Source organism: Lissotriton vulgaris, chromosome 3_1 (genome assembly GCF_964263255.1).
Source record: "Lissotriton vulgaris chromosome 3_1, aLisVul1.2, whole genome shotgun sequence".
Lineage (NCBI taxonomy): Eukaryota > Metazoa > Chordata > Amphibia > Caudata > Salamandridae > Lissotriton > Lissotriton vulgaris.
In genome coordinates, this window is record NC_141689.1 from 1,310,778,248 (window position 1) to 1,310,793,046 (window position 14,799).

At 41.1% G+C, this 14,799-nt stretch overlaps 1 long non-coding RNA gene across 1 annotated transcript in view; it reads right to left on the reverse strand.

Annotated features, from left to right (window-relative positions):
- LOC147727809 (uncharacterized) overlaps positions 1-14,799 on the reverse strand; it is a 375,155-nt gene that overhangs the window by 268,452 nt on the left and 91,904 nt on the right. The window lies entirely within an intron of this gene.

A 14,799-nucleotide genomic window follows, 5' to 3' on the forward strand; every position in this document is an offset into this window, starting at 1 on the left:
CTCTTTTTATGGCCCCCTCATCTAAATCTTTCATTAAGTCATAGTATTGTCCTTTCATCTCTTCTAATTCTCTCTCTTCTTCTCTTTCTTGCTCTTCTTTTATTCTATAATTCTTTTATTTTTCTTCTCTCCACTTACAACATTTATATGCTGTTATTATTACTAAAGCTATTATTACTGTTGAGACTATTGGTATTAATATTTTTCCTAATAGACTACTTCCAAAGGTAGAACATTACTTATTGAGGAGAAACTCTTAACAAGTCTCTCCCAAACTCCGTCGGCCTCCAGTTAGGTCAAATCTGTATGTAATTTCGTAATATTCTTTATATATCCCTCAATTCCTTTACTTTTATCTGGGATATAAGTGCAGCAATGTTGAACTTTCAACATTCCATAGACGCCACCCTCTTTTGCCTCTAATATATCAAGGAAAAGTCGATTTTGCAAAACCATTCATCTGATTGCAACCATTTCTGTGTCAAACATCAAATACCTACCAGTAGGATCTGTAGATATTCGATCAACCACTGTGGACAATTTTCGAATTTTGTGTGAATTCAGAACGACTCCAACTGAGGGTATCAGTGTACCAAAAATATCACCTACTATTTCTGAGAAACTTGCTCTTTTTTTATGTATTAGTCCTTGCTTTATTTTGTCCACTTTATAACTGTTTCGGTCCATATGGTACACCTTAGTGAAAATGATGGCAAAATCACTACTTCCATACCAATTGGAAGGCAGTCGATAATAAGCTTTCTTGCCACACGCATAATAAATTCCTGGAAAAACAGGATCAGTTCCACCCTTCAATCCCCAACCACCAGTAATTTGGAAGGTATGCTCACATTCACTTGAACCAATGAAGTAGTTATTATAGTTAGTCTTAGTTCTAAACAGACAAATCTTCCCTTTCTGTGACCAGTCCAGATACATTGCAGCGTATTTTTCGCCCTTTTCGTAATTTCCTTCTCTAAAGTCCCAAGGTGGTATTCAGGACTTTTGTTCAGCAACCTTCTTTTGGAAATTTTCTCTTCTATTTTCTACCACCTCTATGAATACTTTTTCTTTAACCCTTAAACTGCATCTTAAATTATTCTTATAAGCATATTCTATATCTAAAGTTTTAGTAATTTGGAAAAATTCTCCCATAAAGCGTGCATTCTTACCACTTAACACTGTTCAATTATTTAATAATAGGAATTTCAGAAAATACTAAGTCTATATTGGAGTAGAGGTAATCAAGTTTCCCCGCTAAATAGAATAGGCTGGTAAGTATAGTACAAGACACACCATACGGTAATGGGAGGTGATGATAAGTCACCTCTTCAGAAACAGGCAAAGGTAATTGAATGCACACCCAACAATCACTCACATTCATAGCTTTCCACATACTCCTAGAGTTATTCATTGAAAGATGATAGACGTGGTATACCCATGTACCTTAATGTTATCTATAGACAGCCTCATCAATTTGTTCTCTCAAGACTGAGATTAGGTATAGCACATAACCTGGTTGCCTTCCCCACAATGAAATGTCACCCGGCCACCCCTTGTCCATGTGACGGTTTTACTAAACAAAGCACACTGCACTTTTTACTACTCTGTCCTTTGTACAAAGCGCAGCGTATTTGTTATCTTAAGCCTATGTTCTTAAAATACTCCATGTATACTACAGGAAATGCCATGAGGCTTTTATTCTCACTCGCGAGCCCAGATATATGTTTTTTTACTGCTACCTTCATTTTGAAATCTATTAGAGCAAGACTTAGTATGGTTTTCCCGTAATTTTATGTGCAGCAATCCCCACACCAAATGCCTAGTTCTCCCCGCTCATTACCTTTGTTTGTCACGCATATGTAATGTTTTAAGCTGTATACTTTTATGATGTTTTTTTAAACAATCGAATAAAGTTTATAAACTGAAACTGAAACTACTCCTAGAGTTACTTGGTAAAAACATTTAACAAGAAATCACTTATTGATTTATCATGATGGAGAATGTTTCCATCAAAGGGTACTATTTTAGTAATTGGGGTTCATTAGTGACATCATTCTTTTGCTTGGTATATCTTTAGTATTGTTTCTTTTGTCAGTTACCATTAGAATAGGTATAAGAACAGTTGATAGTATCCACATAAATCTTAATAACAAGACACTACATAAGCAAGCTTTAATACACCTACATTTTAAACTAGGTTTTGGAAGTTAAGTCACTTCTGCTTCAGCAATTTTTCTTTCTATAGAGAATGTAAAAATCTATCTATACCTCTAAATTTCTAAAATATATATTAAAAAAGTATAGTAGTGCAATCCTACACTTCAAGGTTTTCTTCTTTGCACCCTTTATTTTTATTATTTTGATTAGGTCTGCTTTGAATTTGTATTTCATTTGAATATCCAAGGTTGCCCCTTGATTTGTAACAGTTCTTTAAGGAGGTCTTAGTTTGCTTTCATCCATTTGCCCAGTGTCGGAATTTTCTTTTTCTTCTCTTGGATCTGAGCTTTCGACTTCTTCCAGTATCACATACGTCCACTCAGGTGCTCTATATTTTCTACTTGGAAACTAACCCTTCTTGTTTTCCGCTCAAATTCTTTCCCTGACTCTTCTTGATCTGTTTGACTTGAAACCTCATTACTTTGTTCTGGTCTTTTTCTTAACCTATTCTTCACAGGAGTGTATTTTAGTCTTTTCACTCCTTTCACTCCACTTGGCCAATTATCACCTTTCCTTGGTTTCTTTGCTTTGACATCGTTTTCACCTTCTACATCTGGTTCACAGGTTCTTTTGTTTGCCCTTTCTTCTGTCTGACTTACTTCTTGATTTTCAGTTTCTTCCTGTTTTTCTGTTTCTATAGTAACTTCTCTTTCAACTGTGAACTCACTTATTTCTGGTTTAAATACTGTTTCACCTGGAAGTTCACTTTCTTTTGGATCATCTCTTTTGGTTCAATGACAGTTTCACCTGTTTCAGGTTTGGTTGTAAATTCACTTTCTTCTAGATCATCAGTGAACTCACTTCTTTCTGGTTCAACGACAGTCTTCGAAAAAACTAGAATCTCTCGTCCACTCTACTCGACTTGTGCTTGGCTGTTTACCATCTGTTGGTTCACTAGAATCTGTCACTCTAGATTCTTCAGCTTCACACACTACAGTCACTGACCTTTGTTTTTGATTCACCGGTTGTGTCTCTTTCGGTCTTTCAGGTGGATCTAGGGTTTGTTTGGCATGGCTCATGTGAATCCAATTTGGTAAGCCAGCATACTTTACTGCCATTGCCATCAACAAGATGATTTGATAAAGTCCGTGCCACCTGGGGTCTAAACCTGATTTTCTTATGTGTTTCTTGATGTAGACCCACTTGCCAGGACTCCGATCATGAGCTTGATTTCGATGTATTGTTGTGGCTTCTTCTCCAACCTGGTGAGACATAGAATTTACCAGTAAAGCCAATCCTCTGCAATAGTCAAGCACCAGATCATCAGATATACTCATTAGTATGTGCGCTGGTACATATGCCTGTCTCATTGCTCTTCCCATGAGGATTTCATGGGGACTCAATCTAGTCTTTTTGTCAGGAATGATTCTCAAACTCATCAGCACAAGGGGTAAATCGTCAGGCCATTTCAGTGATGTGGATGCGCACACTTTCCCTAACCAGGATTTTATTGTGCCATTAATTTGCTCAACTACTACAGATGCTCAGGTCGATAGACACAATGCAGCTTCTGTTCAATTTTAAATGCTGCACAAATCAGCCGAATTATCTCATTATTAAAATGAGTTCCTCTATTTGTCTGGACTGGAATTCCAAACCTAGGAATCAGTTCTCTCAAAAGTAGTTTGGCTACTGTGAGGCTCTCATTTCTTCTCGTGGGGTAGGCATTCCACCCAGCGAGAGAATAAACAAACAATGACTAAAACATATTTCAGCCCATTCAAAGGGGGAAGCTCAATAAAATCAAGCTGGAGTCGGGTAAACGGACCTCCTGCTCTCCCAATTCGTCCCCAACTTACAACTGTCTTTCTCCCTGGATTTCACTGCTGACATATAATGCACCTCTGGCAAAGGCTCACTACAATGACCCTGTACTTCGGAATATACGATGTCTGCTTGAAGAGTCTGATCATTGTGTCTCTTCCAATATGTGCATGTTCATGGTACACCCTGGCAATGCGAGAAACTAAAGAGTCTGGTAAAACTGGTCTCTCGTCCTGATAAACCCATAGTTCATCATCTGCTCTTTTTCTACAGCCTGTAAGTTTCTGAATTTCCTTTTCCTCATCATTTGCCTCTTCCTGCATTTCCCTCACCTCATCCCAAGTTTCTAATGTTGTTGTGGTTGTAAACATAAGATGGCATTCGATATTTTCTCTTTGAATTTGATCTATTTAGATCTATTTAGAGCCATTGTAGTTTGGGCACAATAACATGCAATTTGGTCTGCAGATCTATTGCCTTTTGTCACATAATCATCTCTTGATTGATGTGCGGAACATTTAACTACTGCAGTTCTTTTGGATAATTGTAAAGCATCCAATAGCTCTTTCATAAATTTACCATTTCTTTTAGTTGAACCTGAAGAAGTCAAAAATCCCCTATACATCCATAGCTGGCTGAACTTGTGCACAATTCCCAATCTATATTGGCTGTCTGTGAATACGGTTACTTTCAGACTTTTGGTAACTTTACATGATCTAGTCAGAGCTATCAGCTCAGCTACCTGGGTGGAGTTTACTCCTTTCAGACAGGATGCTTCAATAACTCCTTCTAGGGTGCAAACAGCATAGGCATTGCGTAATTCAGGTCTTTCATTCCTCAAACACGATCCATCAACAAATATCTCACAATCAGATTCTTCCAGTGGACTATCCTCTATATCTGGCCTAGGTTTCATGCATAACTCTGTCACATCCAGGCAATCATGATCTGCTCCCTCTCTCACTTCCTCATAGCGAGAATTGGGCAATAGAGTTGCCGGATTCACAGTAGGGCACCTGACCACAGTCAAATTTTCAGCACCCAGAATCACTCTTTCATACTGGGTCCTAGTGTGAGTCAAAAGAATTTCAACAGAATGTGGCACATACACTTTGACAGGGTAACCCATTACAATCAGTTCACTCTGTTCCAGACTCATACACGTAGCTGCTACTGCTTTCAGACACCCTGGCAATGCTGCAGCCACTGTATCTAAGGTAGAAGAAAAATATGTTACTGGATGTCGTGCCCTTCCATGTTTCTGAGTTAGGACTGAGAGTGCACATCCATCTCTCTCACAACATTACAATGCAAATTCTTTTGTATAGTCTGGCATACCTAATCCAGGTGCTCTACAGAGACGGCTTCTCAGTTTTATGAAAGCATACATTCCTTCATAATCTAGAACAATCGGGTCTTTCACATCCTTTCGTGACAACCTCTGAAGAGTTATTGCAATTAATGAAAAACCACATATCCAATGTGCAACAATATCCAACCATTCTCAAAAACATTTGCACCTCTTTCTGAGTTTTGAGTGGATTCATCTCTTTAATCACACAGATTCTTTCTGGGGTTACTTTTCTGACTCCCTTTTCTATTTTATGTCCAAGGTACTGTACTTCTTGTTAGCAAAATTGTAATTTTGCTGGGGACACCTTGTGTCCTCCATTTGCTAAATGGTTCAATAGGGCAATTATGTCTGTTACACATGCCTCTTGTGTCTTATGCCACCAGTAGGTCATCAATGTATTGAACCAAAACTGAATTTCCTGACATGAAGAAAGTCTCTAAACATTTTTTCAAGATCTGATTAAAGATTGAGGGGCTCTCTGTGTACCCTTGATGGACTAAGCACCATGCTAAAACACGGTCTACAAACCGGAAAGCGAACAAATATTGGCTATCCAGATGCAAAGGAATTTAGAAAATGCTTTGCACAAGTCAATCATGTATACCATTCAGCATCACATGGAATTTGATGAATCACTGCTGGATTTGGCACCACTGATTTGTATTGCGTGAATCCTGTACTATCCGGTACTTCCCACTGGGCTTTTTTATTCCTATGAAAGGCAATTTACAAGGACTGCTCATTATTTCTTATAGGATTTACTGTTCAATCATTTGGTCAATTACTGGAGCAACTCCTGCAATCACTTGTGGACTCATTTTGTATTGTTTAGATACACAGCACCATTCTTCACTATTATCTGAATCGGATCTACTCTTGTCATTAAACCAAATTCCTTTCCTGTAAATCCCACACATCTGGATTCACTGTGCTTTTTAATTCTTCAGGTAGATTTTCTTCAGTGAGAAGTGTAAACAACTCATTCACTTCTGTCCCTTGCTTCGCTAACATCATCTTAAACTCCATATCCTCATCTGGGTTCTGAAATTCAATTCCAACAGATGGTGTAATTCATTTTGCACAGCAATTCTCTTCCCAAGAGATTTACCGGGCTTGAGTCACAAGCCACAAACCGATGCATGTCTTTAACATTTCTGATATGAACTTCTATTGGGTTTGTGACTGGCATTCTAAAATGCTGATTTGAGACTCCTAAAACTTGCATAGTTTCTCCCGAGAGGGGTTGGTTCGGAATTTCTGTTGCTCTCACAGTAGAATGGGGTGCACTAATGTGCACTAAGAATGTAATATCATTTCCCTCCACCTTTCCGTTAACAAATGGACCTGACGATGCGACAAGTACGCACTCTTCCTCCCCCCTCAGGCACTGTCATTGAGAGGAGTCTGAATAATTTCCATTACATTGCATCCAATACTGCTGACTCACACCGGGTCTCCTCCATGATATCCGGTGTTCACATTGTACCTTTGCACCTGAGTACTCACATTATTTTTTAGTGGAGCTATAGGCACCTGTAACTGTTGTGTAACTATCTGCAGCTGCTGCTTTTGATTTACACCCACCTCATTCTGCATCTGTGGAATTAATTTTGATTTCCCCTGTTATTCCTTTTAGCAGATCTACACTCATTCCTCCAAAGTCCAAACTTTCCGCACGCATGACAAGGACAGTTCTTCATAGCTTCTTCCTTACTCATTTTTCCCTTTCCTTTAACTCCACTGAATTCTGCCCATTCTGACTCTGTCCACTTGTTTGATTATTACTGTTTTCTTGTTGTCCAGCTACCTTCACTTGGGCCCAAATCCTACATTTTTTAGGTTTACTATCAATTTCGTCACTACAATACTTTGCATACCGTAAGATTTCATCCACGTTCTTGCTCTGCCAACAGATGAAATACTGCTGTATCATTTTGAGAATCTCAGGCTTCAATCTGAACACACACGATACATAAAATATCCCATGTCTTTATCTCCAATATTTTCAAAACCACTATGCTATTTAAATACCTGTAGCAATCGTACGTAATAGGCATGTACTGACGCTTTTGGTTCCTGGGAAGTTCTATCAATCTTAACCCAATCTGTTTCTTTAGGAGAGATTTTTCCTTTTAAGGAAGTCATTACCTGATTATACATTTTCATTACTTCTTCTGTTGGTGCACCCGTTTTAGGATCCCTAGGGTATTCCTCTTTTGGCCAATCAAAAGTAATCTTACATTCTGTCCACAGATCAACTGGAACGACAATATCGAAAAGACCATCTAAATCTTTTAACAAAACTTTGGACACCTTTACAAACCCATCTACCTGTTTGTACCCTTCAACAGGTTTTCTTCTCAATCTGGGAAAATATTTGTAGAAGATAATATATCTTGTCTTGATCATGGAGCATGTACAAATCCACCATCTAGTACTTCGCTCATCGGACACGCCATTTCAACCTGTTCATTTTCTTTCATGGGAAACATAGTCGCTCCTTTATTTGCTGCATCTTCCTTCCTTTTAGATCATCTAACATTCCAACAATATACATCTTCCCCATTTTTTCAAAATATTCATTATTTCCTTTATCTGTAACCTTTTTCCTGATGCATTCAAACTTTCGAAGTCCTTGTAAGTGAATGTTAACCTGTACGATGTATGCAATACTTTCGACTTCTTCATGTCTACTCCATACTCGTTAGCAGTTTCACATATTTTTTCATGTAAATTCCTTGCCCCCCAGGTAATACTCTTACACAAAAACAACAATTCTTCATCATGATAGGTCCCTAATCTGTTTGGGTTAATGTTCCAATTATCATCTCTTTCAAGTCAACCTTCAACTGGCTCACATTTATACTCTGTGGTTGTGCTTTTGGCTTCGTCATTTCTTTTATCCAATTGTTGAATTCTTCTAGTGAGGAACCTGCTGAACTCCCCGCTATTAGAGTATCATTTGGTCCTATTCTTCTGTCTCAAATTGAAAAATTTTCTGAGGGGGTCTCAGTTATCAGCTCTGGGCTAATGCATGTACTTTAGATACATATTCTCTATCTCCATACAATAGTACTACAGGACCAATCGTTAACGGTACCGTCAATGCTTCTGCATTTAAACTCAATTGATTCATTTTCTGAACCAGTCCTAATCTGGCCTTATTCAACATCTTGGCTTCATTTTCTTTCATTTCTTTTGCTATATTTGTAACTTGCAGAGTCAACAGGGTTCCCAATTGCGGGAAACTTGGAGTCACGACCCCTAAATGTTCTTCATATGGTGGCGTTTTTTCATTCATAATGAATTCTATCAATTCATCATCATCAGAATCTTTCATATCACCTCTTACACTTGGAGCCTCTAAATGGTTTATTTTCTCTTTACATATACTTCCAGTCTGCTCATCAACTGTTAAAACTGGGTATAATCCTTCCATTACTACAGCTCTTCTCTATGTTTCAAGTTTTTCTTCCCTGCTTTCAAAAGGGTATCTGAACATCATACTCCTGTAACCTCGATACTAATTCTATATTTTTCTCGCTCAAATGCATACACTTCCCATTCTTCCAATGCTTCGTACTGAGTCAATCTAGGATTTGGGACTAAATAATTAAGTTGATTTCTCAAATTTTCCAATATCCTCACATTAAATGCACCATAGTGTGGGAAAGCTAAAACACCATCCCTTTTCTTATACTTAATCCAATTTTTCAACCACATACATGTGATATCCTCATTCTAACATAAAAGAAGCAGGCGTTTTTAGAGGGTGAATCGGAATTCCTTCTCTAGTCACTATTGGTTTGTCCTTCTTGAAAAAATTCTTTATTTTCTGCATTAACTTCATTTTCTGGCTTCCTACAATAATGGGTCTTATCATGAACGAACAAAAACAATCTTTCCGTAATTCTACTTACTCTATTGGTTAACTTTCTTCATATACCAGCGTGTTTCAACCAATACTAGCGCAGCTCACACCAACCAACCAACACAATCACAGTCCGGCACATGCCCGCAGCCTGACCAATGTCACGCGGCCTTTTCTGACGTCAATATTACTCCTTCTACTGACCCTTCCTTTACAAAATTAAACGGCAATATTTTTCTGTGCTTTCTTTAGTCTGAGTTCTATTAGTGACAACATACAACAATGCTACTTTGTCTGTTTCACTAAATAAAGAGACAGTTTTCACCTTTTCAGAGATTTTCCCACTCTGAGTCCAAATAACAACCAGCGCTATTTTTACCCTTCAAACAAGCTCCGGGTGGACCTATTACTTTTCTAGGGATAAAACCAAGATTTCACAAGAGGACTTTTTGGTGTGAAAAAGAGTCTTGCTATATTCCTCGAAATAAGGCTAGAATTTCAGAAGTGGACCCTTCAACATTCAAACACTCTACTCTCATATGAAATTTCCCAAAATATAACATCTGCAGACCTCCGTAGCTTGTAGGCATTATTTCAACAAAGTACTTCTGCGGTGTGATTTGTTTACCACACTCTTCTTCTGCCTACTTCCAGCAGATGCCTTCCTGGGATTCCTCAGCTATATCAGTACCTGGAGTTCTAGACAATATAAAACATGACACTAACCTTTTTGTGTTAAGAACATATAATCAATAATCATTACCAAACTAATCAATAATTAAACTATCCTCTGCTACCAAGAAACTGATCCTGCGCCAATATCAATAATTGATCAGGGATCGATACTCAACAAATCACTACAATGGCCCATACACATTCCCTCAGTATCCCTGATGAGCTGGTGTCAATTTGTTTTGTTCATCACTTATTTCTTTTATAATTCTCCTAGGACATCTGTTACATAACTAATCTTGATATCAACTCTTCTTCTACTTGGCCGATGGACCAATTAGTTGAATAGTTGATGGTAATGATAATACTAACTCACCAATCATTTGTCAAAATTAATTACAGACTCTCTGTAAGGTTAATAAATGTGTTTTATCTCAGATTTCAAGGTAAATGCTCCTCTGCATCAGGTCACAATTGCAAACATCGAATTTCACCACGGAGTCATAATAGCATTTTACACACAGACTCATTATGAAATGACAAAATGCAAGGAAGGACTGGATAGAGTAAGAGACAAAGGATTCAGCAAAAATTATTATGCCAAATGTTATAATGCCTAACGGAGCGATAGATAAAGAGACAATACGTTCATCTAAAATAATGCATATCAATATATTGTTGACGTAGTGGATATGTGGAGAGACAAAAGATTTAGAGACAAGCACATTAATGCTGAGATTTTGAGAATGATTTAAGCTAAATACAAACCTATCGGTCTGTAGGAAAAACCACCCCCTTGGCCAAAGACATGTTAGAGGTTCCCCAAAAATAATCAAGAAATGCAAGATATTTGGATAGGAACCGGATAGGAACAGTTAGGCCTCTCTGCAAGCCGACGGAGAGCGATGCATCTCCCCTCTTCTCTCCTGTCAGCCTAAGCTTCTTCAACACACCCATAAAGGTACCCTAATTATAGTCTAAATTGACACATCCATCCCTCAATTGTTGCATTTTACTTTCTAACTCGCACAGGAATTGGTGGGCTCGGAGGTGGTTCGCTTTGAACATCTCCGGTCCCACCCTCAGGTACAGTAGTTGGCAGGTGACCGACACACTGGCCTTCACTCCTTCATGTCATCAGCGGTGCACAGCACATCTTTTTCTCCACGCCGCAGAATGAACTCGCTCCTAACAATTTCCCCCTCCCACCATAGCTAAGTTAAATAAGATGGTGTCTTTATCGAGTACACTAAAGTAAATAGAAAGGAGCTAGCGCCTCTTACACCATCTCAGGTGTTCCAGTGTTCTTAGGGCTCCCAATGTTGCATGAATTCCAGTTTTAATAGAAGATTGTGCAGGGTTTTCAAGCAGACACTCAAACACGTATACGCTTCCATCTTGCCTGCCACACAATTGAGGCTCGCATGACTTGCGGGTGGGGTTTTGGGTCACGTGGGAGTTCGGGGGCTGGGGGTTGAGGGGATTAATTAGAAAAAATATACCTCACCAGGACCCGCGCCGCCTGGGCAGCTGGCCAGGCCCCATGTTTTCCTGCTGCTTCAGGAGAACAGGAAGCAGGCATGCTCCCTCCCCTCCCCTAAGCTAATCACAACACTGCATGGCAGCATTGTGATTGGTGCGGACGGCACCCAGCCGGGTGCCTGTAGAGAGGCCATTTTCTCTATGTAGGCTGAATGCAGCCTAGATAGAGAACATGTAAAGTGTGCATGACTGGTTTGGTTGGCCCCAGAGGGTCGACCAAACAGTCAGGGCCCACAATAGAGGGTAAACCACTCCTCCCCTACCCACCCGCCAGGCCCCAACCAGGCATACCCTCTCGCCCGCCCCCAACCAGGCATACAGTTCTGCTTGCTCACAGCGCGAGAAGCAGAAACATAAAATGGTATTCAAAATACAATTTTATGTTTCTGCTTCTCGCACTACGAGAAAGCAATGGGACAACGCTCCTCCGCCATAATGGAGGAGCTGTCCCTGCTGTCACACCCTCCATATAGACCCGTTTGGATAGTGAGAAGATGTCAAAGAGCACAAGAAAGGCACAACTTGACCAATTACTTAATATTTCATTATATCAAAAAGTAATATACAAAGCATACAGGTCTATTACCTGATTCTCAGTAGGAGACGCTTGGGGCAAGCAATAGTAAAAAAGAAAAACAAACTATTAAATTAGTACTAAAACTGATCTTATTGTGTTATATAATTCTCTGTGTTGAGCAAACGGGTATTTGGAAAAAGCTCAAAAGCCCAGAAAAGTTCTCACTTATGCCGCGAGATGTGAAGATATCAACAAAAGGAGTAAGGAGGATTAAGAACACAGAATTTAAGAGATTGCGCAAAAAGAGAAAGGGGAGAAAAAGCAATTCTAAGGAAAAATTACATAAATATAAATTCTTCTCTCAGGGATGGTGGCTCACTTTTCTTGAAATAGAGGCAGTCTAAGTTAGAGCAAGCATTTGCAATTCATGCCCCTAAATGTTCAAGAAGGAAACTAACAACAAGCAAGATCTACCAAGAAAATAGGTAATAATTATTTGCGTCTCAAAGAAAATGGCTTTGCATAAAGATTTCCACACAAGATGTAAAGTTGGTGAGATTTTTTAAAGTGATAGGCAAAGACGTGATAAAAAAATGACTTAATACAGCCCATTTTGTTAAGTAAATGGTTATTGAGGCCTCAAACTATTGACAGGTTTTCCTTGATATGATATTTAGTAAATTAACCAGAGTGAATATTCATTACTAGCACGTAACTTTGGATTGGTGAGCTATCAATTGAATTTTGATTGTTACAACTGTTCTCAAAGAAAATTAAAAAGAGGTTAGTTTAGGGTTAATAACTTGTCCCATTATTATGTGCATCGAGAACAATATGAGAAAACTGGTTCGAAAATAGCAATCATTTAACAGACAAATTGATTACTTTATCTTACTTGCTCCTTATGCTCTGAGCAATTGCTCCTGCCACAGAGCGTAACTAAAGGTGGTGTCACAACAATGATTAACCACTTTGTGATCCCATTATTCACACTAAAGGATTCCAATGGAAGCCATTTACAACAAAGGAAAAACAAAAGACGTGAGTATGCATACATACCCAGGCATGAGTAACAATTCATGCACACATATGCATTTGATACTATGGCAGCCATAGTGTAATGATGCGTGTGCGTACATGCGTCACTGTGTGGATGCATTCAGGACATAATGCAGCGCCCATTTTGTTTTTTAGGTCTCGCCTGTCGATGCGCATGCGCATCGAGCAAGCGAGAGTATTGGGACTTATCCACTCTTTCCCCAACTTGCAAGGAATCGTGGCGATTCCTTGCAGTGCCCGTGACTTTTAAGCTCAATGCGCATGCGCATTGAGCTTAAAAGCGCGTGCACATGGCCCCAGCCGCCTGCCTTGCCTACTCTCCCGCCCCCTCACTTCTTGATTGCACGTCCGCTAGACCGTGCCTCCCCTACTCCTCCTCCTACTCTCCTCCCCTCCCGTCTGTTCCCGCACTCCTCCCACACCCCCGCTCCGCCCCCTCACTCTCTCTGCCCGCCCGCTCTCCACTCTATCAGGCAGCCAGCCGCACTCCTCCCACACCCCCGCTCCGCCCCCTCACTCTCTCTGCCCGCCCGCTCTCCACTCCATCAGGCAGCCAGCTTCAGGAGAGCAATCTGGAGAGCAATCTGCGGGGTGCCGCCATTTTGTATAGGGTAAAGGCTCAGGCGCCAGCATCTAAAAGTTATATTTAAACAGCCCCCTCTCGCAGCAATTGTGTCCCGCACTCCTCCCACACCCCCGCTCCGCCCCCTCACTCTCTCTGCCCGCCCGCTCTCCACTCCATCAGGCAGCCAGCTTCAGGAGAGCAATCTGCGGGGTGCCGCAATTTTGTATAGGGTAAAGGCTCAGGCAGCCAGCTTCAGGAGAGCAATCTGCTGATGCATGCAATGTGTAGATCTGGCGCTCGAGGCAGCGCGGTCCGCCAGCCCCAGGCACCTTTGCGTGCTTTGGTTCGTTCTCCGCAGTTTCCCACAGCTGCGGCCTTCAGTCTCGCTTTCCGCCTCGGGCTCGATTTTAGCAGCGAGATAATGGTGCTCGCCTGCGGCTGGTTCAGTGTCTCCCAATCGGGTCCCACCTTCCTCCGGATCTCGCCCAGCGGGACACTTTTCGCTACGTTGTTTTTCGTTCGAGGGGCCACAAAAGCTTACCCCACCGTGTAGAGTGAACAGCACGCCAGTTACAGCTTGTATTGCAGGATAAATTAAGAGGATTAATCCCCCGGTCGGCGGAGCTCGCTCACATGGCGGCCATCTCGCAGCTCGGCTAGCCACGCACCCCCAATAAATCACCGAACTTAGTGGAGAATGAATCAAAATAGAGTGGGACATCACAAGAAAAACACACTCACACTCACGCAACGTCACACACCCGAAGCCTCACACCCCCTCACTCACACTCACCCTCACACCCCCTAACCCGCACACCGCCTAACGCTCACACCCCCTAACGCTCACACCCCCTAACAATCACCCCCTAACCCTCACCCCCTCACTCTCACCCCACACCCTCACCCCCTTACCCCCCCACCCTCACCCTCCACCCTCACTCACCCTCAACCCCTCACCCTCACACCCTCAACCCTTCACCTTCAACCTCTCACTCACCCTCACTCACCCCAGCCTCACCCTCACTCACCCTCAACCCCTCACACTCACTCACCCTCAACTCCTCACCCTCACTCACCCTCACTCACCCTCACTCACTCACCCTCACCCTCACTCACCCTCCCTCAACCCCTCACTCATCCTCAACCCCTCACCCTCAAACCTTCACCCTCAACCCCTCACTCACCCTCACTCTCACTCACCCTCACTCAGCCTCAACTACTCTCACTCACCCTCA